Here is a 27817-nt window from a genome sequence, read left to right as displayed (position 1 = left end):
TCCAATTTTTTTCCCAATAATGCCTATCGTCTGGTGGGGGAGCAGAGGTTCAGACAATCCAGTAACAAAGAGATAGTTTGCTACTAGCTGGAAAGGCACACCTGGTCCTTGCAGTGTAACTAGGAGGACTTGGGAAGCATAATAGTGAATGAAGAGCCGAAAGTTTCACGATTCGTCATCGGCGGCAGCGATTCTTGTCATGGACAGGGAAGTTAACTCTGATTTGTTTGGATTGCTGGCACTTGCATAACGGCGCTCGGCTTCGGGACACTAATTCAAGCCTATTAGCTGACTTAACCCACAGAGCAATGACCTGAGAAGGCGTTTCTCTTTAACAGAGCAATAACTAATCGGGAGGGTGGGAGCGCGTAATCACATCAGGACGTTGAGCACTTTGGCACATCTTGGTGCTTTAGGGGCGAGGCCGTGTTATCTACAGCTCTGAAGAAGTTTGGCGTTTGCATGACTTAACTCTGGATGTGTAGTGGTGCCTTAATTCCATTATATGCTTTAAAAGGTTATGGAAAGATTTCAGGTTTTTATAGTACAGCTGTGGTACTGCGGTTGCAGTCCAGCTTCTGCTGCGCCTTGTGTGGGTTACTTGTAAGGAGTCTGGTTCTGGACTTGGGTGGATTGCTCTGGGGCTTTTTTCAGGTGATCTGGGTTGGAGTCAGAGTTATCACTCCATACGGAACGCCGAAGGGCTCGTGGGCATTTCTTAAGACATAAAAAATAATGTGCTGCCATCAGCCACTTGATGTTTTGAATGAACAGCAAAACAATTTTATGTGTGTATTTATATATAGACGTAAGGTGTAATTATGTTTTATATACATCAGAAGACAATTCAATGGGAATAACTTGACTTGTGATTGTAATTTGTTTCAAGATCAATACCATAACTTGAATAACCTCCTCCTAAAGGTAGAAACACTGCAGAATCATTTTCTCTATGTGGGTGGCTTACCTATTTTAAGGCTACTTTTTTTTTTTCTTGAAGAAGGAAATATACATTTTATATTTATCGTATCAGATGAAATTGAAATCTAAATATTTACGTCTTTTTGCTGGATCTGAGGTTGAGCATGAGTTGTAGGCGTTGCCAAGCTGTTTAGTTGTCTCCTTCATGGAGTAGGTTGATTTCTTCAGGGTGGTGGAGAGATGGAGCCTCCTATTTCTGTGTATTATCTTCTAGCCAGTCTCTGCAGCTGGAAATACTTCCCTCTGTGGGCTTGGTGACCTGGCATTACATTCAGAGGGTGTTCTAGCCTAAACACGCTGAAAGCTAAACGTGTTATCTCCAGCAGAATGCAGAGTTAACTGCAAACTGTGAAACCGGAGGGGGAGTTCAGGATACAAGTATGTAAATAACTCGGAGATATTTTGTGAAAAAGAACAGAAGGGGGAGGAAGGCCTCTCGCTTGCTTTTTCTCTGCCATCCTCATCTCCCCAGTAGCACTCTCTGTGGCTGACTTTCAGTGCTCTTCACAAGCAAAGGTGGAGGATCGCTTCTGTTTTGAGCAGGGGTAAACTGGTAGCAGACATCTGGTTGCAGGTCACAACTCGGTACAAGAGAGAGTAAAAATCCCAGAGCTTTCTGCCTCCGGTTTTGCTCTGTTTTCCACTCCAACACTCAGTCTTCCTGGGCTGTGCTAGTGAGGTGGCTTGTCTCGTAAAGGACCTTGTTTCCAGGTGGGCTGTTATTTTTTTGGGCAGGGCTAGCATGGTGCTTTGAGGCTTCTGATCCACCAAAGCAAACTGATGGAGAAGAAGAGCAGATAGCTTGTTTTGTTTTCCCTCTCTCCCTTGTTTTTAAGCATCATTTATCCAGACTCTTGGGACCCATTACTTGTCTAACCTGTATTTGGATTTTAAAGTATTGTTCCAAGTTTTAACTTCAACAGATGGTAAACGTCTTCCAGCAAATATCCTCAAAAATGTTTAGCGTGGATACCATGTGTTCTTTGTCTGTTTGGGAACTATGGAATAATTTTTTAATGTCTTTTGCTTACATTTAATGCCTATAAATAGGCTTTTCATAAAGGAACATTTATCTAACACACTACCTCAGTGAGAGGCAAGAGCATATTTGGGCAAGCCTACTTGGAGGATTAACCTTTTTAGTACGGCTTCTGTGTGTTGCTCTGGCTTCCCAGTTTTAATCTGTCACTTTGTTTAGAAGAGCAAGAGATGGTTTGGCTTCCCTTGCTAAGGGTGTGCACTTTGATAACACCACTTGATGCTCTGCTCAGAGTAGTTGTTGAATTGGAAATGCAGCATCCCTGTGTTGGGGTGTGGGAGGGAAAGACTCAGTGTAGTAAGACTTCTCAGAGTTCTACAGTCTTATAAACTGATTTCTAACAGCAATAATTACTTATGTAAAGCTGTAAGGCAAACTGCTCCCTGCATTTCATAGGTGCTTTTCCTTCTGTGCCTGGCCTTCAGTGGACCCGATTAGGTCAAGAGCCAGATCTGCTGCATCATGTCTGCAAAAACATCTGGGCTGTCTAGGCAGAGAGGATGTAGGGGAAACAGCTGCCTTCTGTCCTCCTTCTGTCCTTCTCCATACAATTGCCCCAGCAAAAAAGGGAGCTTGACATAGGGGGGAGATTTCATTGTCTAATGGAGCATCTTGTATTTTCAAAGGTAGATATGTTAGAGCACTTCCCCCCTTACCTCCCATCTCTCTCTTAAATTGTCTGCGTGTCATTTTGCTGACAGAACTTGTGTTTTATTCCTTATTATCAAAGTAGAACTGAAAAGAGAGGTAAGAATGTTTTTATCTTAAACATCATTATCAAAAATCCTCAGCTAAACTCTGAGAGATTATTTTTGATTCCTGGCTTAAAGGCAGAGTATAATTTGTCTTTCAGACCTCCCATTCTTCCTAAGTCAAGTTTATGGCAACAGTAGTTAGGAGAGTCAGCTTCTGATTATAAACAGGTTTGGAGTCACCAAAAAAACCCAGTTTGACAACTGTTTGAGAACGGTATTTTTAATATTCCTATTGAGTATTCTGCAGAGGTCTTTTGCAGCAAACTTGTAGATCTTGTAGATGTCAGTCGTTCCTGCATATTTTATGTAACTTGCTGTTCAACTTTCTAGAAGAATATATGCAGATAAGCTTTTCAAAGCTTTTTAAAAATTGACTTTTATGCGGAAACCTGGGATCAGCTAGCCCAGAGTTAACTAAAACTGCTTGTGCTGGCGGAGTGCAAATGTGTTGGTGCTTGGAGCACCTTGCAGAGAGGTGCTTTTTGCTTTTGTTCGGGTTTTCTTAAGGTTCAATCCCTGTTTCTCACCACAGTTTCTTGCTTTATGTAGCCCAGGTGGGTATCTCTGGACCTGTTGTGTCAGGGGTTGCAGCCGGGTGAGGCATACCCAGCCTGCCGCAGGTGCGAAGCGCTGCGGGTGGCAGCCGGGGTGAGCTGGGTGCGTCTCTGGGTGCACAGACTCAGCCGGAGGAAGGCAAGGGAGACTAATTGCTGCTTGTTTAAGCTTTATCCTTGCGGTCTGTATGGCAGCAGCTGGCCTGAACCGCCTGGCTTGGATAACTTGAGCAGTTACTAAAGGCAATATAAACACAGGCACACACTACGGAGCCCAGGGGCTTAGCATTGCCGTTATCAGAAGGTATTCCATCTGGAGGTGGAAAAACAGCCCTTACAGGGTTTCTTTATCTCGAGGCTGGCAATGAGTGCAAAGTGAGTGACATATTTCCATTTGACTCATCTGTTGTCAAAATGGTGACACCCTTGAGTCACATTAAAAATGAGACCTTGTAGCTGAATTGGCACATCATTCTGGTAAGCATGGAGCAGGTGTTTATCATTTTTCTTGGTTTTGTCCTTGTTAAGACAATTATGGTTTTTTTTTCTCTCCCTGAGATGGGATGAAATTGATTAATGCTATGGCTAATGTTCTGGGTTAAAAATAACGGGAGAACCTGATTCAGGTGGAATGCTGGATGTTAGATGTGAAGATGTTCAAATAACCTGCTTTACAACTACATAAAGCCCTAAAAATAATAATAAAAAAAAATCAGTGCCCAGTAGCCAGATGGTTGGAAAAGAACACCCCACGATCAATGAGGAAATATGTAAATATTTTCGATCATTACCACAGTACTGCTGTGTTGACATTGAAATTCAAAGTGCTATTCCATGGGACTCCTCATTGATCAGCAGATGAGCTCAGATAAAACAGGACAAAAGCACAGTACTGAGCATTATTATGGATTGTGGGTTTCCTTGACAAGGACAAGCTTCCATCATGGTCTAGGAATGGATTTCAGACCTTCTTTAGGCATGTTACTAAGACGCTGTGTTTCTCTCCTGGCTGTCAAGTACCAGCTAAATGGTGTATTATTTCTTGAGCCGCTTTATTTAAGGTGAAATACTGCATAGCTGACTAATTTTTCTGTGCTAATTGCCACATTTATATGGGAAGGGGCAAGGTGGAAGCTGATGTAGAGTTCTCTGCTTGAAATATACCTAGCTAGAAATGAGTAGAAAGTAATATAAATCAGATGGTTGAATTAATTTTTTTTTTTTTTTTTAAAAAGGTCCTCCTGCAAGCAGGCTGTAGAGACCTTGTCTGGCTGATTCACTTAGAAATCTTCACAGGGGTGATAGCGTTCTCAGGCATAAAACATGAAGTGGCTTTAGCATACACAGGTGCTGAACCCATCAAGAGGCTTTTTCTCCACCCTCCTGCTTTGTGCTCCTGGAAAAAAAAAAATATCATAGGTTATACTTCTCTCAGCGGGGAGTTTGAAACTTGACTCTAAATAGATGCTTATAAAAGCTTCTTTTTAAGATCTGAATCTAACTGCCCACCTTGAAACAGTACCCCGCTAGCATGGAGCAGATGTTGCTGTTTGCAGTTCCTGGGATCCCACCATGGAGGCAGGAGGTCATCCTCTGCCTGGGAAGGTGAGGTGTCCTGGAGGACATGGGGAACAGGTTGCCTCTGTCAATGTGTGATGTTAAATGTGAACTCTTCCCGCTTTACATAGGCTGATGTGAGGTTCATAAAAGCCTTGTAAGGGTGCATATAGATTGTAGGGTTTGGGTATTTTTAATGTTTTTTTCCTGCAGCCTGATCAGAGCAATGGGTTGTAACACCTCGCACCCCAGTCTCCCATTTCATTTAAGGGAATAATGACTCCTAAGAAAGGAGGGCGAGGACTTTGCAAGTGAAAAGCTCGCTATAGCTACAGCAAGGTCCGGAGCCCAGGCAGCTTTCTGGAAACATTTTGCTGTTTGCTTTCTCTCCCTTCCCCTTGGGTCTGGCTGCTTACAGTGAGGCCAGGACCCTGTGCTCCTTAGGGAATGTAACCCCAGAGGCACTTTGGAGGGTCCAGATGCTACAAGCATCAGGCAGGGGAATATGGTCTAGGTGCCTTTCTGAGCTGCTCGTATTTTCTAGTTAACTGCTGCATTTATCTTGCTTGTTGATTAATTTCCGGGCACATCCTGGAGCCTGTTCTTCTGATTACAGAGTTCTTCGGCATTTTAAATTTTATTTCTCTCTGTCTTGTTGCTTTTTAGTTGCTGACTTATCCCCTTATTGTTATAGGGTGAGTAACTGATTTGAGAACAGAAAACACCTTCTCTGAGGATAAAGGACTCTTGTGACTATCCGTGGTCTGAAACTGATGCTTCCAAACCACGGGCATGCAGTGTCTGACCACAGCTGACACTTGTTAGGGCTTAGTATTTATTAATGCAGATTGTGCAAAAGCAGTAGGCTGAGCTAAAACAGCTGTGCTGTTCGCTAGGAACAATTTTGCTAGTTCATTTATCCCTGCAAGATAGTGCTGTCAGTGTCTCTGACTTTGCAGAAACAGCGTGCGAATCTCGCTTTCTGTTGCCTTTGCCCTTGCTCGACAGGACTCTGATGTCAGGCGCGAGGCCAGTGCGTTCTGGTCTGTGGTTGTCACCAAGTGTGTTTGTTAGGTAGTGGCGAGGTGGGAACTCTGCCCGTTCTACCAATATAAAGTGTTTTAATGGTGGCAGTGATGGCACCTCTTAGGAGGAGGGACTGAAAAGTGGAGCGCGATACATCAGTTAACCAGAGAAGTCTTCAGAAGCCAGCAGAAAGCATCTTATAATTAATCGCCCTCCATGGAAAGGTAAATGCCAGTTCTGTTAGTGTAACGTAGTGTTTTCAACGTTTGTGCTAAAAATGAGCTGATTGCCACCTGCTGGGTGGCTCCTCATCCTCCTTGCAAAGTGTATTTGCATTTCTGTCTACTAATAGCTGTGGTCTGCTTTCATCTGCCTCGAGTGATAAACTATGGTGCTGCTCCAAAGCCAAATGTGGTCATTGCATGGGTTTGGTTCTGAGCCACTCTGATGCCCAGCACTTTCCTTGGAGAGATGCTTGCCCGAAAGCCTTTCGAGGAACGGAGGAAGTTTGTAACATTCATCTTTGCAAATCACCCATAATAAAAATGTTCTTCTAGCCTTTTGGGCACTCCTGCATTAACTCGGGTTTCTCAATGTTTTTGTTGGGTTGCTTTTTCCTGGTGGTTTGTTTTGGACAAACGTGTCCCTTGTTTAAAAATGCTGAAGTCTCCTGCACTTCAGTAGTATAATTTTAAAACAAAAGCAGTATTAACTGTGTATGTAGTTACCACTTACCACAAAATGTTTCTGAAATGCAGACAGGGTTAATCATGATCAAGCTAAAAGAGGTTTAAAACTGACAATTTTTAAGTTTAAACTTTGCATTGGTAATCCGTTCTCACACCGAAAAATAAGTAAATTAAGAATAGCATCAGTGAGGCCTCTGCAAACTGCAGTGACTTTAAAAAGTGATGACTTAGGAATACAGTCAAAGTGAATTGTGTATGATTATTCCAGAAAACAAGTTTTATAATATGTCATACTGTCCTAGACTACATTAATTGTTGGTTACTTTCAGTGTTTACTGTAGAGAAAATGCTGGTGTTCACGTTTTCCCAAAGGCAATACTTTCAGTTTCTGTTGTTCAGAAATACTTTTGCTTTTAATCATTTTTTTATTTCAGTACTGTTAGCAAGTGTGTAGAGAAAGTTCTCTTTCTGTTTGGAATAATTGTTCCAGACTTGTTGTCACTGAAAATAAGAAGCTTTGTCATCCTTCCCCAATCTACAAAAAAGGTAAAAAAACCCCCAAAACCAAAAAACCCAAAAAAACCAAAAACAAAACCCCAACCCCGAAACAAAAAAAGAATAAAGCAGGTGGGAAGATTGCTTCTCATAAATTGAGGAGGTTTTGTGTCTGCTCTTCCAGGTTTGCATAGCTACCCAGTGAGGCTTTCAAGATTGCCCTCACAGTGGGTCAACCAAACACTGAAACTCTTTCTGAAACCGTGGGTCCAGGCCCCTGCTAATTCCGAGAACTGCACTCTGCTCTGCAAAACCAGTGAAACAGAGCAGGGCTCTGGGCCGACTGCATTTTTTAAAAATTATTTACTTAAGTGTAGGTTATAGTGGATATTCCTTTTGGGATGATGTTGTCTAGCATATCCAGCATCTATAGAAACTTGTCTAGCTTGTGAAAACAACTGTAGAATGGATATTGACAAATCCTGATGGACTTGATGGGGAGTGAATTATTGTATAACATTTAAAAAGTGGTAAGACTCAATCAGACTAGATGTATGTTGTGTTTAAAAAAAAAAACCAACAACAAAACAAAGAACCCCACAAAAACCCCAAAACTATGTAGACTTAATTAATCATTTTAAAAAAGAAAGGTAATGTGAGGATTCTTGTTTACTTGCAGTAAAGGTAGTTTAGTAGAATGGCTAAAAGGACTAATGAGACACTTGCTTTCCTGGAAGAGTGTTTAAAAGTTCAAATGCAAAGCAAGATTAAAATGTTATATTTAAATATATTTCCATCATACAGATTTGAGTAGGTGATTTAGAAAGAAAATCCTTCGGGCTTTAAATCATTGCATTGTGTATAACAGTAGGGGAAGAAACACTTTAAATTTCCCTTTATGAAAGAAAATTACTTAAAGGATTCCTTAAGAATTTAGTCGGTTAATTCCACCCCAAAGCACACACAAATTCTTGACGCAGGTTTATGTCTATCAAATATTTGTCTTCAGTTGATTTCAAGATGTAGTTTTAAAAGCAGCAATGATTTTCACTGTTAATTTTGCTGTAAGCCTGTAGAGTCCATTTTATTTATGATCTGGTCTCGACTGTATTAATATTGGGAACAAGAGTGATAGCCAATAAAAAAAAAGAAAACTAAGTTTCAGCTTTGTAGTACTTTGCAATCATATTTGGGTGACAGCAAAGAATGGCATCTAGCGAGCATGTAAAGCAACCGCATCTATGTACGTGTGTTACAAATCCTGAACTGCAGCTCATCCTGGGTAGCTGGATCGGGTTGGCTGTTCGTACTTGGTGCTTTCTACTCTCAAAGTGCCTGGCAAAGCTAAGCAAATCCTGTAATTCCGTTGCGCGGCAGGAGTGTTTCCTCTGCACCGCGCATGCGAGGACGCAGATGCGTGGTGGCTGCTTTGAGACCACAGTGGAAAGCTGTACGTGAGTCAGACCTAGCGCATAGGAATCCCTCGTCTTTAAAACTCGCATCAGACTCTTAAACCTTAGGTCTACAGACTAGACTTGCAGTTTCCAGCCCAGACAGATCCGTATCTAATAGTTGCATTGCAGAAGGTTTTGAGATGCGTTAAGCAACCTGATGCCCAGCTCTTTCAGGTTGGGTGGTTTTTTGGTTTGGGTTTTTTTTTTTTAAAGCCTGCCTGGGAAAGCAGAAGTGGCATTTGGGCTCTGTGCGACTGGCTCAGCTGTGAATCAGCAAATGACGTTAATAAGCATTTGTGGACTAAATATATTTTTAAGCTGTCTGGCTGCTTGCTCTTGGTGAGATCTCTGAGATTAATGGTCCTGAAATGTTACTCACGTTTGCTCTTCCTCTGGGATTAATCTGCCCTGTGCCCTGTGCAAGCACTATTATTTTTTTAAATTGCTGTGCAAGAAGGTACAAGAGTAAAGAGCGGTTACTTTTTTCGTAGTTGTTGGTAACACAAATCTGTCTGTTAACTGGAGCAGAGTTTTGCAGCTAAAGGTATCAATGGTTTCTCCAAGCATTTCAGGTTCTTTGGTGCAGGGAGCAGAGTGTATTGGTGTGGTTGGTTTTTGGTTTTGGGTGGTTTTTTTGGGAGGGGGTGTGTGTGTAAGTCTTTGGTTGTGGGTGCTGGTCTTCAGGCTTGGATCCAGGTCCCAGTTGAGGAGGTGCCCTTTTTGTGTGGATGTGGACCCAGATTTGCACATTTTGGTGCAGAACGTAGCTCCTGCTATGGGGAAGGACAACTGTGCCCTTCCTGACCCGAAGGGGAAAGGAATATTTCTGCTGCTGGGGAGTTCAGTGAGTTAAAGGCAGATTTAATCCGAGTGGGTGGTTTTCAGGAGTGTGTGGGAGCTGCTGAGGCCCCGTCCTCCCCACACGCATAGCCGAGCTATCTTCTGATCTCTGTCGACTTCCTGAAGCCGTGCTGGCTGCCGGTGGGTCACTTGTCAGGGAACCTGCAAATACTCCAGCCTTCCCTTCTCCGTCCGCCATGTTAGACCTTGTGCTACCGAGAGCCCGTGCGCTGTTCTGGCTGTTGCTTGGAGGACAGCAGGGGCAGACACACCAAGGATACGCCAAGAAATTAAAGAAGGCCTAAAGGAACTTGAATATACTTGGGGAGATCTAAGAAGAGAGGGGAGTGATGGCCGGGAGGGGGGAGCACGTGTGTGTGCCCTACAGAGCAAACCAGATGCTCTAAAAGCATTAAAAACGTTTTCCAGTGGTTGGAGGTAACGATTCCTGAAGGAATCTCTTAGAAAGGCAACGGGCTGCTCGGCATAACGAAGCAAATGTGAGCTGCTCGGCAGGTAACGCTTACAAGTTCCTTCTGGCCCTCAGCTCTCCTGACAAAAATCAGCCTTGGGGGAAAGCAGGGAGCCGATGGCTGGAAGATGAAGTGTAAATGGGCTGCCTGGGGTTGACATTTCCCGAGCTGTGTGGGAAGGGAGCTGGATCCGTCCTCCTGGGCGCTGCCAGTTCACCGCCCCGTCCTTGCCATCCTCTGGGCCTGGCGCGGCAGCCATGGGAGGTGCCTTCTCCTCACTCCTCCTCCAGGTGCGGAAGGACTTGTGGGTTTATAAAGGCAGCTCCAGCTCCCTTTCTACCCTCGAACGTGGGATCGTGCCCGGTCTCCGGGGAGCTAACTGGAAGAACGCTGCGATGTGATGGGGTTTTTTTTCTTTTTTTTTTTGTCTGTGATGGTGTCCCCTTCGTGGAAATCGTTCAACACTATTTAAAAGGGAAATGCTTTAGGGGGAAGTTATGGTATTGTACAGAGAGACCACATGAGAGTGGTCAGTGCAACGCACGTGTGTGTGCGTGTTTTCTTTTTTTTTCTTTTTTTTTTTTTTTTTTTTAAATTTCCATGAGTTAGAGATGGCGATGACTCATGGCTTGGAACGCACTTTAAATCCCTGAGGTGCTCATTGCCGCCTACTATCACGTATTGAATTTCTGACATACCGGAGGGATGTCTGCAGAGAAACTCTGATGTGCAATTATAAAATGTTGTAGCTTTATGTTGTTTGCATAGGAGCCATTAGCATGGCATAACTGTGAAAATAATGCAGCTTTATTCTTGCTGTTGATTTCCCATGGGCATGGCAGTTAAGCAACTGTGTTTTATCTTTCTCTAGGATGTTGACACATGTGGACCAACAGTGACATCCTTTTTCAGCAATGCTGTCTTCGCTCCCTCCTGCATTCAGAAGCATCTAGAGAGATTTTTTGCAGAAGGTAGGTTCTGGCATTTCAGCTGGATGGCTGTTCTTTTTCTTAGAAAAACAAACATTTAGATGTTACTGGGGAGAATGGTAATGAGTCTGAGGGATACTAGCTCGCTGCTGGTGAGAGAGGGGATTAACCTTAGCTTGGGTTCCACTTGAATTAGATCCTCGGGGGAAACGCGATAAAATGGAGTCTGGAGGAATGGCTGTATGACTTGCCTTTAAGAAGGGCTTGACAGTCACAGGACATGGTTGGCTTAAATGACATAGACATGTGTATTGGTAATAAACCTCTTTTTAAAGAAAACTCGTGCTCCCCGCCTTTTTCTGCTTAGTCAGCATCCCTGTTTATTTAAAATCTTTCAAATAAATAAATTAAAAGGGAGAATGGCTGCACAGGATGTGCAATTAACATAAATTTTTTGTGTGTATTTAAATCTTGCGTGGGTCTTTTCCCCCCAAAAATCTTAACCTTGTTGCATTTTATTTGTGTTGAAATAAACAGTGTGCAGCCTCTGGTACTACCATGAAATTGTTGTTAATTTCTACCTTTTTTGCCCTCTGACCTTTTAATTTGTTTTACATTGCCAAGAGGATTGACATGCAGAACTTCCCCAGTAAAGAGTGTAGATGGGGAAGCAAGCACTCTGTGGTGTGTTTTAAACAAGTAAATTTTAAGGGATTTAATGCTTCTTATGAATGTGTATACCTGTGTGTGTTACGCTGTAGCATTTGGAGTGTTGCTTGTGGGTTCACTGTGTATGGTCCAGTTCTCACCAAACCTCTTTTGTGTGAGTTCTGGAAATGTAAATCATAGTGTTAAATCTGCCTACAAAATTAGTGGCTGAACTAAGGATTTTTTCAATAGATGGGGTGTCAGACTTTAGACTGACTGTGCAGTTTTGCATCTTCTTATTTCCTCCAGTACATTTCTCACTGCTCTTTTTTTTTTTTTTCCCCCCTCTATCAGAAAGGGTGTTTTTAACTCTTAACTCCACCAAATGTTTCTCTTTGCGGTGATACTGTGGTATAGCAACTTTGCATTTTTGCTGCTGGATGCTAAAACTCAAAACCTGCTGGTTTTTCCTTTAAGAGCAACAAATTGCTGGGAGGAACAGATAAAGGATAAATTAGTTTAGATCTGAGACTGTTCACTTCTCAGACTGAAATGTGTTTTCAGTTTCTCTGGGTTTATACTTCGGGGTCGCAGCAGTTACACTGAAGCCGCAGTGACACCAGCTCTGTGTTAACATGCCATAGTTTTACCAGAAATCCTTGAAAACTATGGGTGTTTTGAATACCTTAATTACCTCCTGTTGGGAAATTGGCTCCCAATGAATTCATTGCCATTCCCCATGTCGATTCCCTTCCTGAAGCCTCTCTCTTCAGGATTAGCAGAGCTGAGGGCCTGTCTGGGTAGGCTGCTCCCAGTGCTGCGGCTTGTCCCTCTGCGGGATACCTGATTTCCTCGGGAGAGAGCCCGGCAGCTTCTCTTCCGCCTACCGTAGCTCTCTGAAGGAGCTGCAGACAGGTCTCTCTGGGAACAAAAGCTGCTGTCAGCAGCTTTAACATAGGGGTTTATGCTCGTAGAGGTATTAATTGCCATGTGAATTTGTGCTGCTGTGCTGAGGGAGAACATCTATGCCCCAAGAGCTTTGCGTCCCTTGCTTTAGATCATGCACTCCCCCTTTGCTCCCCTGTAGGCTGTTGTAAAGGAGAGTGTGTTTCTCTGAATTAGTGGTAACAGCAAAGAAGAAATGCAATCCTTAGCGGTGTTTAGGGTTTGCTTTGCCCTGAGGCTGTGGCTCTACTCATTTCACTTGCCTGAAGGACTTAACAGGGCCGGTGATCTTTGGTAAGAGAGGTGCCCAAGTGGTCATTAATTTCCTGGGCAGGTGAGGGGAAACTGCCTTCAGAATTGCATTCGCAGCAAAATGAATCCGTGCGGCTTGCGTCACTAGAGAGCAAGTAACGTCTGTGGGTTGGCAGGTAAGGAACGTAGGGAGAAAAATGGATTTTAAACCTTGTCAGGGAATGCAGTGTTCATGAAAGCAAAAAGCTGAATAGCAATGTCCAGGAAAATGCTGTAGGCACCAGGTAATTTTTCCCTCTGTTCTGCCGGCATCCCTGTGCAGCCCTTTGTTTTTCCCAACCCGGAGGCTTTGAATCCAAACTGCTGGACAGAGTGAAAATGATGGGAGGAGGTTCCTCTGCAAGTCATACTTGGGAGTATTTTGCATAGAATTATTTCAAAATCTAGGAAAGTATCCTCAGTCCCTGGTGCAAGCAGAAAGGCAGAGCACAATCCAAGGGGCATGTGTGCGTACATGAGCTGTAAGTGCCCGCGATGTTCGAAGCATGGCTGTGGGACCTTGGCAAGAAGCCAGCGGGGGGAGCAGCGTGATGGGGGGAGATGGAGGATGCTGATGCAGAGTGAGGAGGTACCTGCTGCTCTGTCCCTCAGCATCCTCGCTTCTAGCTGTCCAGGGACACTGCGCTGCCTTTTCGTGTTTCCACCAGTCCTGCAACTGCAGAAGCCTGGATGGGATGAGGAGTGTTTCTCTCTGTAAGAAGAGGCAGAGGCTGACATTGGGCAGGAGGCTAATATATAGGAGAGGGGAAAGTAGGTGAGGTGAAAGCAGGTGGAATTACAGGGTGCCTTAGCCTGAGATGATGTGAGGCAGGCTGGGGACAGAGGTCTGGTGCACTGGGGAAGTGGTGTCCCCTCTAAATGATTTGTGCACATCACTGAAGGAGTGTACGGTGTCCTCTCAAAAGGAAGCACGGGTTTGCTTTGCAACTGGTTCTTTCTAATGCCCTTCTAGCACTGCCTGCCTTGCCTGTCAGCATTGCGTCTGTGCCATACTGTGCTGTGATATTTAGGTACATTTTCACCCCTGGCTGTGTAATGTGACAAGCTTTTCCCCTTCCAGACCCCTGTGCCCTTTTATATGCACACAAATTGGGGCTGAATCTTACTTTTTCTACATCCTATACTTACCAGGGGACTTGCTGTGTGACCCATGACATGAGAATTGTATCCCTTGTAAGGGGTGAGTTTATGGAAACCAACTGAATGCAGAGAAATCTGTCCTCATGTTGGATCCTTCATAGACTATACTGCAAAACACTTTACAGTGAGTTAGATCAAGGTGATAACACTTCAGAGAGCTGGGTGATGGCTGCTTTTGTACTGGCAAGGAGAGGAACCCTGTTTGGCAGCGTAACGGAGCGGTACAATCGTGGCATTACCCTATCTCAGTGCACAAAGGTTGTGGGTTAGTGTGGCGCTTGTTACAGTGCCAGGCAGGGAGAAGGAGGAGCTGCTAATAGATAAAGGGGGATTGGGATCTCGTAAGGATAGGAGATAGTTATGGGTAAACTGAGTTAGACCTGACAGTCTAGGACATGAACATCTGGAAAGGTACAGAAAGATCCCCTTTCAAAAAAGATACTCCCTATATAGTCTGGCACTATGAAATCTCTAGTGGAAGCATGAATGAGTTTTTTGGTTGTTTTCCTTCTTTTACAATAGAAACACTAGACACGAGGAACTGTTTGGACACGCGTATTTAACTGGGAGGAAAGAGCTGTGACACTGGTGTGGTTGTAACCACAAACTAACTGACAGTTTCCTGCTGCAAGTACCTTTCTATAGATCTAAACCTTGTTCATTTGTGTTTGTCTGTGCTGTTTAAATATCTGAGGAAGATTCCACTGCTTCTAGGCTTCTTGTTTTTGACCGTCTTTGTTGTAGTAATTTGGGGGATGGTGGCGTGAAGAGGGATCATTACAGCACTAATACAAATTCAGGTGAAGTCCAGAAGGCTTCTATATTTTACAATCTTTTGTAATATAAAAGTCAAGAAGCAACCCCATTAAGTATGTGTCAGACTGGTTTTGCAATTACATTTGCATGTACAAAGCTCTGTTTATTTCTGGGGAGATAGGGCGTAGTCACGTGAACCTACCTGTGTGGCTGCGACCTCTTCATCCGGTATGTCCGTGGCATTGTTACCTGCTTCTAACTCTCCTACCTCCTCCCCATCCTTCACTCCCCTGTGATGTGCTAAATATCACGGCTGCAAAAATGAGAGCACGTTTTCCCTGCTGTTCCCATTCCAGCTGGAGAACTTGGACAGATCCTTCCCTTGTGGTTTGCGATACTGTAAATAAAGGCTTGGGAGGTCACACGTTTTCCATTTCAAGTTATTTTGATTCCAGTGCTGGAATGGAGGAGGGGGGAGGGAGGAGAGAATTAAAGGGCGGGAGGGGGAAGGCAAAACCCCAAACTGTTCTGGCTTATTGTGGGGAAAAAGAACTCATTAATGCTAAGGGAAAACAATTGCAAAGAAGGCCTTTACAAAGAAGACTTAGTCTTTGACTAAAGCTGAGACTTAGAGAATTAGGGTCGAAGATTTCAAAGGAATCTTCTATTAACCTTTGAAGTAAGCTATCTACAAAGTCGAGGCCCTGAACACCAAGCCTCTGTGATCTGGTGCTGTTCTGAAAAATTTGCTGTCTAGCTTTAAAGGCATATTGGCGTGACTCTAAGCATGTTGGTGAGTAATTTTACCTATGTTCGTATGAATATGGTTACTCATATGCTTAAATGTCAGTTAAGTGGGCTTTTAAATATGGAGTTGAGAAATTTTGGTTGTGGGTCTTCCTGGCTGTGATGCATCCTGTGGTTTGGCTAGCCTGAGTTGCTGCTTACAGCCCAGGGCAGTGCCTGATGGTCTGGGGAGCGGTGGGTAGAAAACATGTATGCATGCTCACTTGAGATAAATGATATAGTTCTGCCTTCTGAAAATCAGCACAGAATCGCGATGTGTTGTGATGGCTGTTACTGCTGTTGTTCGCGGCTGGCGTCCTACATCTGGCAGGCTTGGTCTCCTCAGCTGCGTCCCTTTCCATGTTGGTGTTTGAGGCTTTGCATATTTACAGAAAACACTGCTTAGGTTTAAACTTGTATTTCATATTTTTGCTTTTGGTATTTGTAGAATCCTGTTCTGAATTTACTAAGAAATGAGCTCAGAAGAAGGTCCATTGGGCTTTACTACTGGGTGGTGACTATGATTAATGGTGCAGAGTATGATTAATATTGGCTTACAGTGGAGAAACTAACAGTTACTGGCAACTGTGCCGCGTACTTTTTTTGAGTTTTGAAGAGGCCTTTTCCTGGTAAAGATTCTTTTTGTTATTTTTTTTTATCAAAACAGGATACAAAACGTGAATATAACTTGTCACTACAGAACTCGCGTTGTACCTTGATGCTCCAGAAGTGTTTCTTTTTCCGTAAACTGTTATACTTATAAACGTACAACGGGAACAGAAGAGAAACATTCCACATCTAGATGTTAATCTCTGCACAGGATAGTCTTTTCATTCAATAACTTTTCTTTTCTTCCTTGATCTTCTTTTGCATTTTTTTTCCTTTAATGGGCACATGACATATGGACATAAAAAATAATGGCCCAATTTCACCCCTGCTGTAGCTCATTGACGTCATGAAAGCTACAGCAGGGATGACTTGGCCCAGATTCTTTAAAAATAAGACCTGATGAACAACCCCTCATGGAAAAGCTCTGTAGAGAAGGATGTCCTGAGCATAGCATAGAGCAGGTGCTGTGCAATTCACTGTGACATTTGATAAAATTCCCCTTGGCGCCCTTCCTGTGAAATGGAGGTGGGACCCTTCCTGGAGGGCACAGCAAGGCATGTGCTTGCAGACCTGCTTTTACTGTACCGGTAATAGTGTGATGGAAAGGGGCAATTAATGAAGTGAGAGAAGGCCACTTAAAGTAGAGGCAGATCTGGGTGGAGAGTTGACTTGCTTGGAAGTTGTCAGAGATGTTCTCTCTGCTTGAGGACTGCACATGGTGAGCCAAAAGATGGAAACAGTGGTAGAAATGATGTGTGGAAAACTGTTGCCCTGAGCAGGATTTTTAGGAAGACTGTTTGTATCTGTCTTGTCTTTTTGTACCTTTTCCTCACTGCTGCCCAGAGGTTCTGTTCTCTTCCAATGTTGAAGTATTGTTCAGATGGCTAATCCTTGTGTGACACAGCAGCTTTCTCTTCCCTGACGTAAAGGGACACTCCCAGGTTCAGTATCTCAAGGTAGGTCTAAGGTGCGGCTGCTTTTGCAGGCCATATTGCTTTCTTTATAACTTGGCATAAAAATAGAAATTACAGGGAATATAGGTGAAAGAAGGCAATACAAATCATGATGCAAACAGTAGATTTGACCTTGACTTAAATGCCCAGTCTGAATTAAGCTGAAACATACTTTCAGATCTGAACAAACTGAAAACAGAGACAAATGTGAAAGGTTCTCAAGACCTGTTGACTACTTTCCATTTACTGAAATAGTGGTAGCGATTCATGGATGGCAGTTCTGAAAAACTTTACGCTAACTTAACAAAGTGAGTGTTTTGTTCGCAGTTATAAATAACTGCAGGAAGAAAGATCTTTTGAAGAGCAGTCAAAGCCCCAAAGCTATCTCTGTAGTGGGTGAATGCTTGATCATTGTATAGCCCATATTGATTGCTTAGGGCAGCTTTAATTTAACTGAATTCTTGGTTCTTGGTGGTAATAACTGTATCTGGCCAAGACAGGTTCTCTTGCAGTGAGTCCAAGAAATCGGATAGGTTTTTTTTTTTTTTTTTTTGTCTGATGCCAGACCCTTCTGGTCCACTGAATATAACTGCAAGAACACATAGTTCCCAAGAAGGAAAATGCTTACTGTGTTTTTGGTGACAGCTGAAGCTAACTTGGGGGAGGGAAAGATGGAGCGAATAGCACTCTTGTCTGCTTATATGAGAGCATGTTCATTTTAAGGGAATTTAAGTCAGAAAGTTTTTTGCAGTTGAAAGCCAGAATAGTGTCAAAGTGACATTGACTAGTCTAAATAGTGAAGGGAGAATTAGATCTTTAAAATACATTCAGTCTTTTGATTAGTCATCCAAAACTCTGCTGGTAAGACAGGGAAAGAAATCTGCGCTTAACCTGATAAATGTCCTCCTAACGGTGGAAAAAGTCAGAAAAACCGAGAGTTTAATTCATGATATCTGGAGAGATCATGGAGCAGCTGGCAGCAGACTTCTAAGGAAGAGTATTAATGCCAGTGGAAATAGAGGGGGAGAAAAGGGAGCTGAAAACTCTGCAGCCTTAAGGGCTTTTGCAAGCAAAAGATACTTGATGTAATGCAGATAGGGATGATGTTAGCTTCTTTTTATTGCATAGAATACACCCTTATCTGATGAAACCATCCTGCTTTGAGATTCTCTTTCCTTCTATTGTCTTCCTTCATCCATTTCAAGCTCCCTTATGTCATTGTGGGTGGACCTATTTAGGGTCTAATCCTACTTCCACTGAGGTCAAAAGCAGTTCATAGATTTGAAGAGAACCCGTCCTAGGACTTTAGGTGGAACCACCACCAACTCTCTCTAACCAGACTGATGGGCAGCATGGGTCGAATATTTATGCCAGATCCAATAAATACTTGATTATTGGAGAGAAGCGTTGAAGAGAGGATTCTACCTGAGTAAGATAATGTATGAAAATCCTTAAATTGTATATCTTTTTGACTGACTGCTAGCAGTTGATTTTCCAGAGGCAGGCTACCTTGTGATGGGTCTTAGTGGAGTACAGGAATGATTAATTTCTGGGGTATATGGTATAGAGATCCTTGTCTTAATAATCAGAAGTGTTTATTTTGGCTGAAAACAGATTTTCAGAACGGTATAAAATTGTTAATGGGCAGTAGCATGCCGTTATGTATGCACTTATACAAAGTACATACATCCATCTAAACTGAGGCCAGCTTTCCTTTCTGAAGGCTCAGCGGAGCACATCTCACACAGCACTCTGAGGCAGTACTGGGAAATTACATGCTACAGCCAAGTTGTGGTTTATGTCCTTTGAAACATCAGTGCATGGATGTGCCCATTGCGCAAACGTCCCCAGGTTGTATGCAGGTTGTCAGTGAGATAACCTCGGCTGAGCCCTAGCACTAAAAGTGTTTTGATGGGTGTGGCTGCATGGTTGTGATGACTTATGATTGCATCTCGGCTTTACAGCTTCAAGTGGAAACTGTCCAAAACCTACCAATTCTCACTGAGGCCATACGTTCTGCAGTACAAGTTTGCATTAATCTCTGTGCACGGGGTTGCTGGCTGTAAGCAGGGGGAAAGATACACCAGCAGATGTATCGACAGACTTTCTCGTGTATCCATTTTGCTTATGAAGAATGATGAGTTGAAATCAATATGCAGATCAGGAGTGCTCTGAGTATCTAAAGAAAATCCTTTGACTGTGCTATATCGGCATCATCCCAGTAGTTGTGTGTTTTTTGAAAAAAAGGCGGGGGATGCAAATACCACATTTGTTCAGATTAGAAAGGGATTTGGGGATGGAGCCCTAGAGAAAAGGGGAACCATTCAGTGCTGAAGGAGAACTTTCAATTTATTTGATTGGAAATTTTAATCTATTCTGGATGATTTAACTGTTAGGCTCTAGAGCAATAGGCTCACTTCAGCTCATTGTCTAAGTGCTTAGGTTCCGCTGGGTGCTCTTAAGTCCTACAGAGACCCACCAAGGTTCAGCAATATTCTTAAGAGCTCATGGAGAGTAACAAAGAATGAGGAAAGGGGAACTTTGACAGCACTACTTGTGTTTATAAAAGAACTGTCTAAGAAAATAACCTTTGAATTAATTCAAGCTATTCCTTTGATCAATGACTTCAGTTTGTCTACTAATTCTTCTGTATATAGCTATAACATAATCTACCAATAAAAGTTCTTTTTTTTTTCCTTTTTCATTGAGGTTTATTTTGATGGATTATGTTTCTAAGTAACTGTTGAAGGTTATTTCTGGGAAATGCTGCCAGAATGCTTGTTAACATATAACTAGACCCAGGTAGAGTCCCTTTTGAAAACTTGGTTGTTCTGTGCATCCTCAGTGAGGGGCAGTGACTGTGCTGAAGTGTGCGAGTCCTCCCAGTTCCCTGCCCACGCTGGGACTGGAAATAACTCTGTCAATAGTAGAAATGTCTCAGCAGGAATGACTCGCTGGATATGCCCAATTCCATTTATCTAAATGAGCTGTGATCTTGGATTTAACATGCTGTTTCATAGCTAAGATAAGAGGCACATGAATTAGATTATTGTTGGAAAAAAATAGAGAGGTGCTGATATAAATACTTCTGTGAGAAATTCAGCAGAGCATTAGCAAGTCTTTTTATATTTATGAACAGCAGTGGTCAAAGTAGTACCCTGCAAAAGATGCTTTCCACATGATACTAACTCCAGTCATTAAAAAAGGATGAATCAGATTAAGAAGTGTAGGGCTTTTTTTTTTTTATTTGCCTTTGAGTCTTCAGATGTCAGTGCAAGCTTTAATCAGCAGCTGTGCTGGCAAGAAACTACTGTGTGAAATGGAAGCGGAGGATGTGGGCAGAGGTGCTCCTGTCTGCGTGGCTTAGGGGCTCCCCAGCAGCCCGGGAGGTTACTGCCCCACAGGTACTTGCCTCTCCAGGATTAGATGACCCTTGTCTCTTTTGTGGCCGCGTTGGCACAGCAGCCAAGGGTGTCCCTGTGGTTTGTGGAGCTGGGGGAGACGTTCAGCGGAGGGACAGTCGCATGGACGGTGGAGGTAGGTGCCCAAGAGCACTCCTGCCTATACGTGAGACTCCTGGATAAGAAAGTGCAGCACCTGAGCCCTAGCAGAAATATTACAAGTCTTGTGATATCAGCGGCTGGCAGCTGACTATTGACTGTAAGGTCTCTTAGGCAGTAGTTTGATGCCATTCTTTCAGGTGGACTTTTAACTACTTCCTCTCCCTTCTGGTCGTTTCCTCTGTGGGTGGAGCAAACTTCTTGAGCCACCTCTCTTTTGTTTCAAGTCAGCCTTTTGGTCTGTGCTCTCCAGTGCTTTGAGTGCCCTACTGCGTTTCCTGGGGCTCAGGGAAGAGGGTCTGAGGGAGGTACAGCAATGACAAACGTTAATGTCTCAAGGTTTTTTACATCTATACTTAATATGCAAAATGTCATCTGTTGTAATTGACTTCGCTGTTTTGTGTCGGAGGCGGTGACGAGCAGTTCTCTCCTTCCTTGTGTTCTGAGGACACGGGTGCTCAATTTTGGCCTGGTACCAGTGATTTCATTGTGAGGAGCCAGAAGCAGCAGGGCATGGAGGGTGTCCTTTCGCAAGGTCGCGGTAGGTAGAGCACTACAGCTCTGCAGAGCTGAACTTCTGATAACTGGGAGGGAAGGGACTGTCCCAGCACTCTGACTGTGTTGGAGGGACTTCTTAGTGCTCATGTCTGGGCGGATGGCTGTTTTCTGCAGGTTGCGGTCAGGGACAAAGGCATATTCCCTGGACAGGATGGCAGGAAGTTCAGGAGGTGGGACAGCAGGAAGCAGTTTCATGATCCCGGGCTACTGCTTGTGAAAAACTTCCCTCGCTTTTAGATCTGCGCTTGTTCTGTGTTGGCAAGGATTGCGTTTAATTTTGTGGTGTGTTCAGTGTAGTACCTGCTACCTCTCTGGACAGCTGTACTTAGTCTTACTGTTATCACCATGGCTGTTTACTAGTGGTAAAGGACAAGCTGAAGAGGACTAGGATCCTGATACTTGGAAACTGGGCAACGCTTTCGTTTGGGCTTGTGTCTTGTAACAGAGAGAGTCGAGGCAGTATGTGGATCTGCTTCCTTGAAGACCTAAAATATGCTTTTATTGACTCCTCAGGCTTTGTGAAATCATGGTGGAAGAATGTAGCAAAACCATTGGGGAAAACTTCCCCTCCCCACTTTTTAGTGTTGTCTTAATAGCTGCCTCTTATGAATTGAAATAGCTCCCTGTGCCATTCCCTTTCTCTTTCTTTTAAATATAAGCTAGCCTGTATCGTGAATAAATACATTAACTTAATAGTGCAGTTGCTTTAAATAAAGTGGCTCTATTGTTGCCAAACCTTCTGTTGCTGGTAGCTCTGGGAGGTATTCTGCCCAGCAGGCATGTTGATGTGCAGGTGTTGCATCTTCCATGCTGTGGCCGTCTGATGTTGGTCTTCCTCTCGCAGAAAAGCAGGATTTGGGTAACTTACCTTACGCTCGCAGCCTGTCATAATTCTGTCTGCCATGCTAATTCAAGGGGAAGCAGCAATTCTCTAGGTCTTTTTATGAACGCCATCATACATGCCCTGGCTGCGTCACCTACCAGCTTTCCTTGCCTGCGGAGTCTGCCTCTTTCCCTCTACTGTATCGAAGCCCGTCATAAAAGAGGAGCTTGGGAGGAGCTTGGGTGACTGTAGGCTGCCTGCTGGTTTTGGCAGCCTTGAGTCTGAGCGAGTGTCGAGGTGTCGCTTGGGCTATTCTCAACTAACCCCTGAGCTAATGGATGCCGCTTCCTGACGTAAAAGCAGATGAGGAACTCTGGCCAGGGGCTAAGCTACATCAAGCTGCACTTTCAGAGGTTAAGCTGATTGCAGATCTCTCATAAATAAATCTTTCTGTATTAATAAATAAATGCTTGCAATAGTTGCTTTATTATAGTGCACGGAAGCTTTCAGAAAGCAAAATTTCCCAAATGAGCCATTTCTGCAGTCTCTGCTGACTTTTAAAGATTGGTGTCATTAATTGAATTCTGCCTCTTCCATTAGAATGGAGTGTGTGCTCTTCACTGGCACGTATGGTTGATGCACTTGAGAGTGTGGGAAGAGATAAAATATTCAGAGCTACTTACATTGCTTCTGTGGCAGTTGGGTTACTGGGTTGTTTTGGGGAGAGCGGGCAGTCTTTCAACGTGACTGTCTTATACTTGGGTCTTTGAGAGTGGGAAGGTTTCCCCGCTGAAGCTCATGTAGCGGTTGTTGGTTGGCTGTAGAGACCTGGCTAGATGTCTGCTGCTGACTCATTCTTCCTGTGAAATTTCTCTTAAAAGAAAAATACATTGTGTGTATGTTACAAGTAGCCGGATTCTTCTTTCTACAGGGAATGATACTTGTTGGAAATCAATCTCACCTAATCCAAAGCATTGTGAATGTAATAATTAAGATCTACTTAATTTCCACACTTGATTGCTGGGGAGACAATAGCTTGTTCTTTGAAACTGTGCTTTGTCTGTTGAAAATAATCTTACCAATGTTACATAAATGCTGTATTGCAGCCCGCCCTTATTAGCCACTGATTAGAGGGTCCTTTGTGAAGTGTTGTCTGTTTCTGACATAATTTAATTAATATGGAACCAGTAAAATTCTTGTGGAAACAAAACAGGAGCAAATGTGATACCAGATAAATGTGTGTTCTGGGCTATGAAAGCGAACACAAAACTAATTTCTTAATGGGACCGCTAGGAGAGCAAACAGATCTACAGAGACGTGGTTGTATGCCTCAGCTAGAAATGTATGTTTGTGGATATAATTAAACTTTAGTTAATAACATATTGTCCTCAGTCTTGGCAAAGAACTGTATTTGGGCTGTGGCTAAATGTCCAAAGCATTTTTACTAGATTAACTTCTTTGTACAGCATGGTCTAGGGCTTTCAAAGCACTTGCAGATCTTGGGTGGCTGGCTTGCATTTCAGCTCATTCCTCGCATAGCTCAGAGAGCATGATGAACCCTTTCCTACAGATGGACGATGGAGAATGGGCGACTGTCCCTGTCACTGACCTGCTGTAGGAGACAGTGGGTGAGTTGGAGACAGTCTTCAATAGCAATGCGTGAGGAAGGGTGAAGTGTGAAGGTGATGCTTCATGATTCACTTTTTGCATTGCAAATCCTGTTTCGTAAGTAAGCTGCTTCCACCGATGCATGAAATGATTTATTATCTCTCAGAGCTTTTCTTCACCCTGGAAAAAACCAAAAGACTTTTTTTTTTTTTTTTTTTTAAAGCTCTGTGCTGAACGTTATATGATTAAGTTGTAATTTTGAAGTGACGCGTTTGGGCATATAATTTTCAAGACCATCTTTGGTTTCAGGGATCATAAATACTGGTTCCAGCCATAATGAAGTGCTGTGCTACTTACTATGTTCCTATCATTGTGTGTGTCTTTTGTTTAAATTATTAAATCACAGTGGCTATGGCCATAATAATGTGGTTGTTTTATGTCTTAGAACAGGGGAAAATAATTTTATTTAGTTGGAATAATGTAATTGTAACATGCCTCTGGGTTTGAGTTAAAGGGGGAGGTGGTGCATGTAGCTGGCAAGACAGTACTATTCTCTTGATGATTTTCTGCAGCAAATTCCACTGCCGTGGAGTGGCAGCAGATTTGTTTTTAATGGAACAACTTGTGAGCAAACGCTGGGATGTTTATGGTGACAAGGAAAGCACTAGAAAAATAGAGGCTATGAAATCCTACTCGTTAAGGGTAGCAACATGTAATTGGCTCAGTCAGGTGCATCTTGAGGGAGGAGGCGTAGAGCTCAGATCTGGTTATGTGACTGCCCAAGCCATTATGGGCAAAACACGTAACTTCTTGCACCTCTGAAGGCCATCTGTAGGGTAAGCAGCTGTTTGCCTGGGTGGTTTTATGAGTCAAAGTGCTGGGGAAGGACTCGGAGATCCTCTCATGCAAAATGTTTTGCAGTATTTCTTTATCAGTATTTCTTTCCCCTTTTGAAGGGAAAAGATGTGTGATGGTTTCCTGAATCAGGACGACTGCACCAATTTCAGGTACAATTTGATAAATGAAGTATAAAGGCCCAGAGAATGACTTTCTGTAGAATACGAGAGTGCCTGAACTGTTTGTGCTTTAAATCTTGCTCCACATCTTTGTATTTCCTGCTCATGCTGTTCATTAAAGTAGTCTCCTGTGCCCTGTTGTTTTGGGGCTGATAATGGATATCTAAATGGTGCATGCTGAAAAGAAAATTTCTGTATAAATAAAGCGGTGTGCTTTTCTCCGCATAAAGTGTCTTGTGGATATGGGGCAGAAACCCTTCTATTTTCCCTTCTTTTGTGTTTGTAACTGGGCCCTGAAATGTATTAGTGCTTTTTACATATCCCTTCAAAGTCGAGTTTATTAAGGCATCCCTTCCTCCCCATGAAACCTTACACTTCTGTGGCTGCAGCCCAGACTGTGGTTTCTTTCCAAATGAATCATGAAGGTTTTACAAGCTGTAAAACTTCTCTGGAGAGCTTAAGGGTGTGACCAGCTTACAAGCAGGGATGAAGTTTGGGGTTTTTTGTTTTGTTTTGGTGGTGGTTTTGGTTTTTTTTTCCCCTGATGCAGGTCTGAATATATCCTGAATATCTGTTTGATGCATTTGATTGCCAGCAGGAATTTTTTTTCTCTCCCTTCAGATGGGATGCAGCACAATCCCAGGCTCTTGCTGCAGCTGCCCGCAAAGCTTTGCTGGGGCTCCCTTGAGGACTGGGTGTAGGAAGCGATAAAACTTTATTAGTCTTAGTTCCTTTACTCTATGTAAACTTCTTATGAGGAATAAGCTTATGCATTTGGAGGACAAAAGTTGCCCATCTCTGTGGCTGGCCTTTGCTTAAGGAAAATGTATCTTGCTCCCTGCCTTACCAGGTCTTTGCCCAGCCCCAGGGCTGCTGTTGCCCGTGGAGGCTGATTTGACAGTCCAGCTTAGTCCAAGCCACGTCTCTCTGGATCAGTTTGACCTCCTGGCTTTCCCTGTCGAGGAGTGTGGTGCAAGAGCCCTGCAAAGTGGATTGGGCAGTGCTTGTTCCCTCGGGCTCCTCACCGTGCCCGGTGAGCTCGTCTGGCAGTGGGGTCTTGTAGCTGGGAGGTTTTGGATGCTGGTGTGTGCTTGCCCCGCTGCAAATGCAGCGCTGAGGTATGTGACGTGCAGTCCTGCTCTGTCACCACCTGGACTTGGAATGTGTGAGCAGCCCAGGGGAGAGCTGGCATGTCCTCTCTTGTCTCTGGCATGTGTGCTGGGCTGGGGAAGTCTGGAAATCGAGGGTGTTTCCAGTAGTTTTGAGTTCTGGGTGGGAGCCTGTTAGGTGCACTCCTTGCACCGTGGCACCGATAGCTGTTCTGGGTTTCTGCAGGCAGTCCCTCTGCTCTGACTCAACTAGAAAGCAAGTTGGCTGCCCCAAAGAAAAGCATTCTCCAGAGCAGGGTGCTGGCCAAGAAATCTGGAGCTGGCAGAGAACAAACCAAGCAGGTAGGAACTGTCAGGAGCTCTGGATAATTAGGGGGGAATCTTTTTTTTGTGTGGCTTTATTTTTTCTTTTTCTGGCATATGCCAAGAGCAGGTGGTTCAGAAGGGGAATACCTGGCACAGCATGATGGCAGCTTACCCAGTTTACCCAACAGGATGCTTTTGCCAGGAGCCTTTGGACCTATTCTTCTTGGTGTAAATAAAATCAAATAAAGTACTTGTTACTATAAATAAAACTAAATGAGTATGATTACCTTGACTCTCTGGATGTACCTTACATGGTCAGCATTTGTTCTTTTCTCCCTCTAATTAATGGAGAAAGAGGGGACCATCAGTGTGCACAGACATCAGCCAGGCAGCATGAAGGCTCATAATAACTTTCTCCTATGATAAAAGAGATACTTTTATGGTCTGAATTTTTTATTTTACTTTCCCCATGGTGAGAGAGAATTACTGGTGATGATACTTGGTAGCTAGCTCCTGTTGGGAAGCACTGAATGGAGGAAGGATTTATTAACAGAAATGTGTGGCAAATACCTCAATAAGCACTTTTCTTCCTTAGTTAAAGAGGTTGTTTATAACTAAGAGACCATTAGCACCCAGGAGGTAATTTTGTTGTAGCAGTACCTTATTGAATGAAAGCTTGGTAGTCTGTTTCTGGATGGAGGCCCCCAGATGATGCTGTACCTGAGCTTCCCCCCTGCTCCTTTTTTCTTCTTTAAAGGGAAGTTGGTGCAGCTCCTTCCCATGTAGTTTAAAGAACAGCTTGGTGAAATACATGTCAGCATTTGAATTACGCTTTTCATTTACTGTAGCCAATTCTAGTACTCTCCTTTTATGCCTAGGGTTTCTAGAAGGTTTCTTGACAAATCTTCCCCCACTCCCTGCAACCCAGAGACAAAAACCCAAGAGCTCCTTTGCATGCTGCCTGGCTGCTTTGCGCCTCTCTCTGATACTTTTAGAGAAATTTTTTTGCAAAGGATACTAAAATCGGGGTGGGGGGGCAGAACTGCACCATCAAGAGTCCTGGTCAGGTTCCTGCTCACACCTCTCCCTGTATGCAGGAGCAGTGAGAACTCATCAGTGCAAAACCTTCCACCCCAAGGGAGTAAACAACACAGATTAACTGGTAAGGGATGCTAAGCACTCTGTATCCCTTATGTGAAGTGGGTTTTGTTACTTCTGGCTTGCATACTGACCTAATACTAATAATGCTATATTTAAACATACTGCCAAATTTTCCCCCACGGTAGCAGTTAAGAGATGCGTGGAGAAGCGTATGGCAAGAATAGAGGATGGCAAAGATTGAGGATTGTTGCTAGAATAGAGTACTGGTTTGGTTTAAAATAATTTTTCATGTGCTCAAAGAAAGGGTAACATGTTCCCAGTTTTCTCCACCCTAAAATCTTCTGAGCTGTTGCTGTAGGATGGCCGATGCAAACACTCTTTTGGTGGAAAAAATGGTGAGGAAGGTCATGTGTATTTTGCATCTTCCTCCTTTTACCCTCCCTGCGGTTAAAGCATGTTTGGGCTAGAGTGCACTGAGCTACCCAGGTGCAGAGGATATTATGGATTCTCCATATTGCTAGCCCTAATTTTAGCTACACTCTGCATGGTTCATGCCAATACTCACCCACTTGCATTTGCACTTTTGGTAGCAGTCATTACACAGTGTGAGCTTCACATATGTGCCGCTCCTCCTGGAGCTCAGCTGGCGGCAGCAATTTGTATTCCCCACAATAAAATAGTGGGGTTTGCGTGGGTAAGGGACTAGTGGGAGGATGCTCACATCTGTGAACGTGTCCCTGCTGTGCTGTGCTTGTTGCAGCGTGTTGGAGGCAAGTGGATGGGAGGAAGGGAAGA

The 27817-nt window shown here is 43.5% G+C and overlaps 1 protein-coding gene across 3 annotated transcripts in view; it reads left to right on the top strand.

Annotated features, from left to right (window-relative positions):
• Positions 1–10751: 10751 nt before the first annotated feature.
• PITPNM2 (phosphatidylinositol transfer protein membrane associated 2) overlaps positions 10752–27817 on the top strand; it is a 122247-nt gene continuing 105181 nt past the window's right edge. For all 3 annotated transcript variants that reach the window (XM_075718130.1, XM_075718129.1, XM_075718128.1), the window contains exon 1: positions 10752–10834. The gene's annotated coding sequence lies outside the window, so the exon portion shown is untranslated. The remainder of the gene's footprint in view (positions 10835–27817) is intronic.

Source organism: Pelecanus crispus, chromosome 11, assembly GCF_030463565.1.
Source record: "Pelecanus crispus isolate bPelCri1 chromosome 11, bPelCri1.pri, whole genome shotgun sequence".
NCBI lineage: Eukaryota > Metazoa > Chordata > Aves > Pelecaniformes > Pelecanidae > Pelecanus > Pelecanus crispus.
The sequence above is the reverse complement of the archived record's forward strand: the minus strand, read 5'-3'. Positions and strand labels throughout refer to the sequence as shown.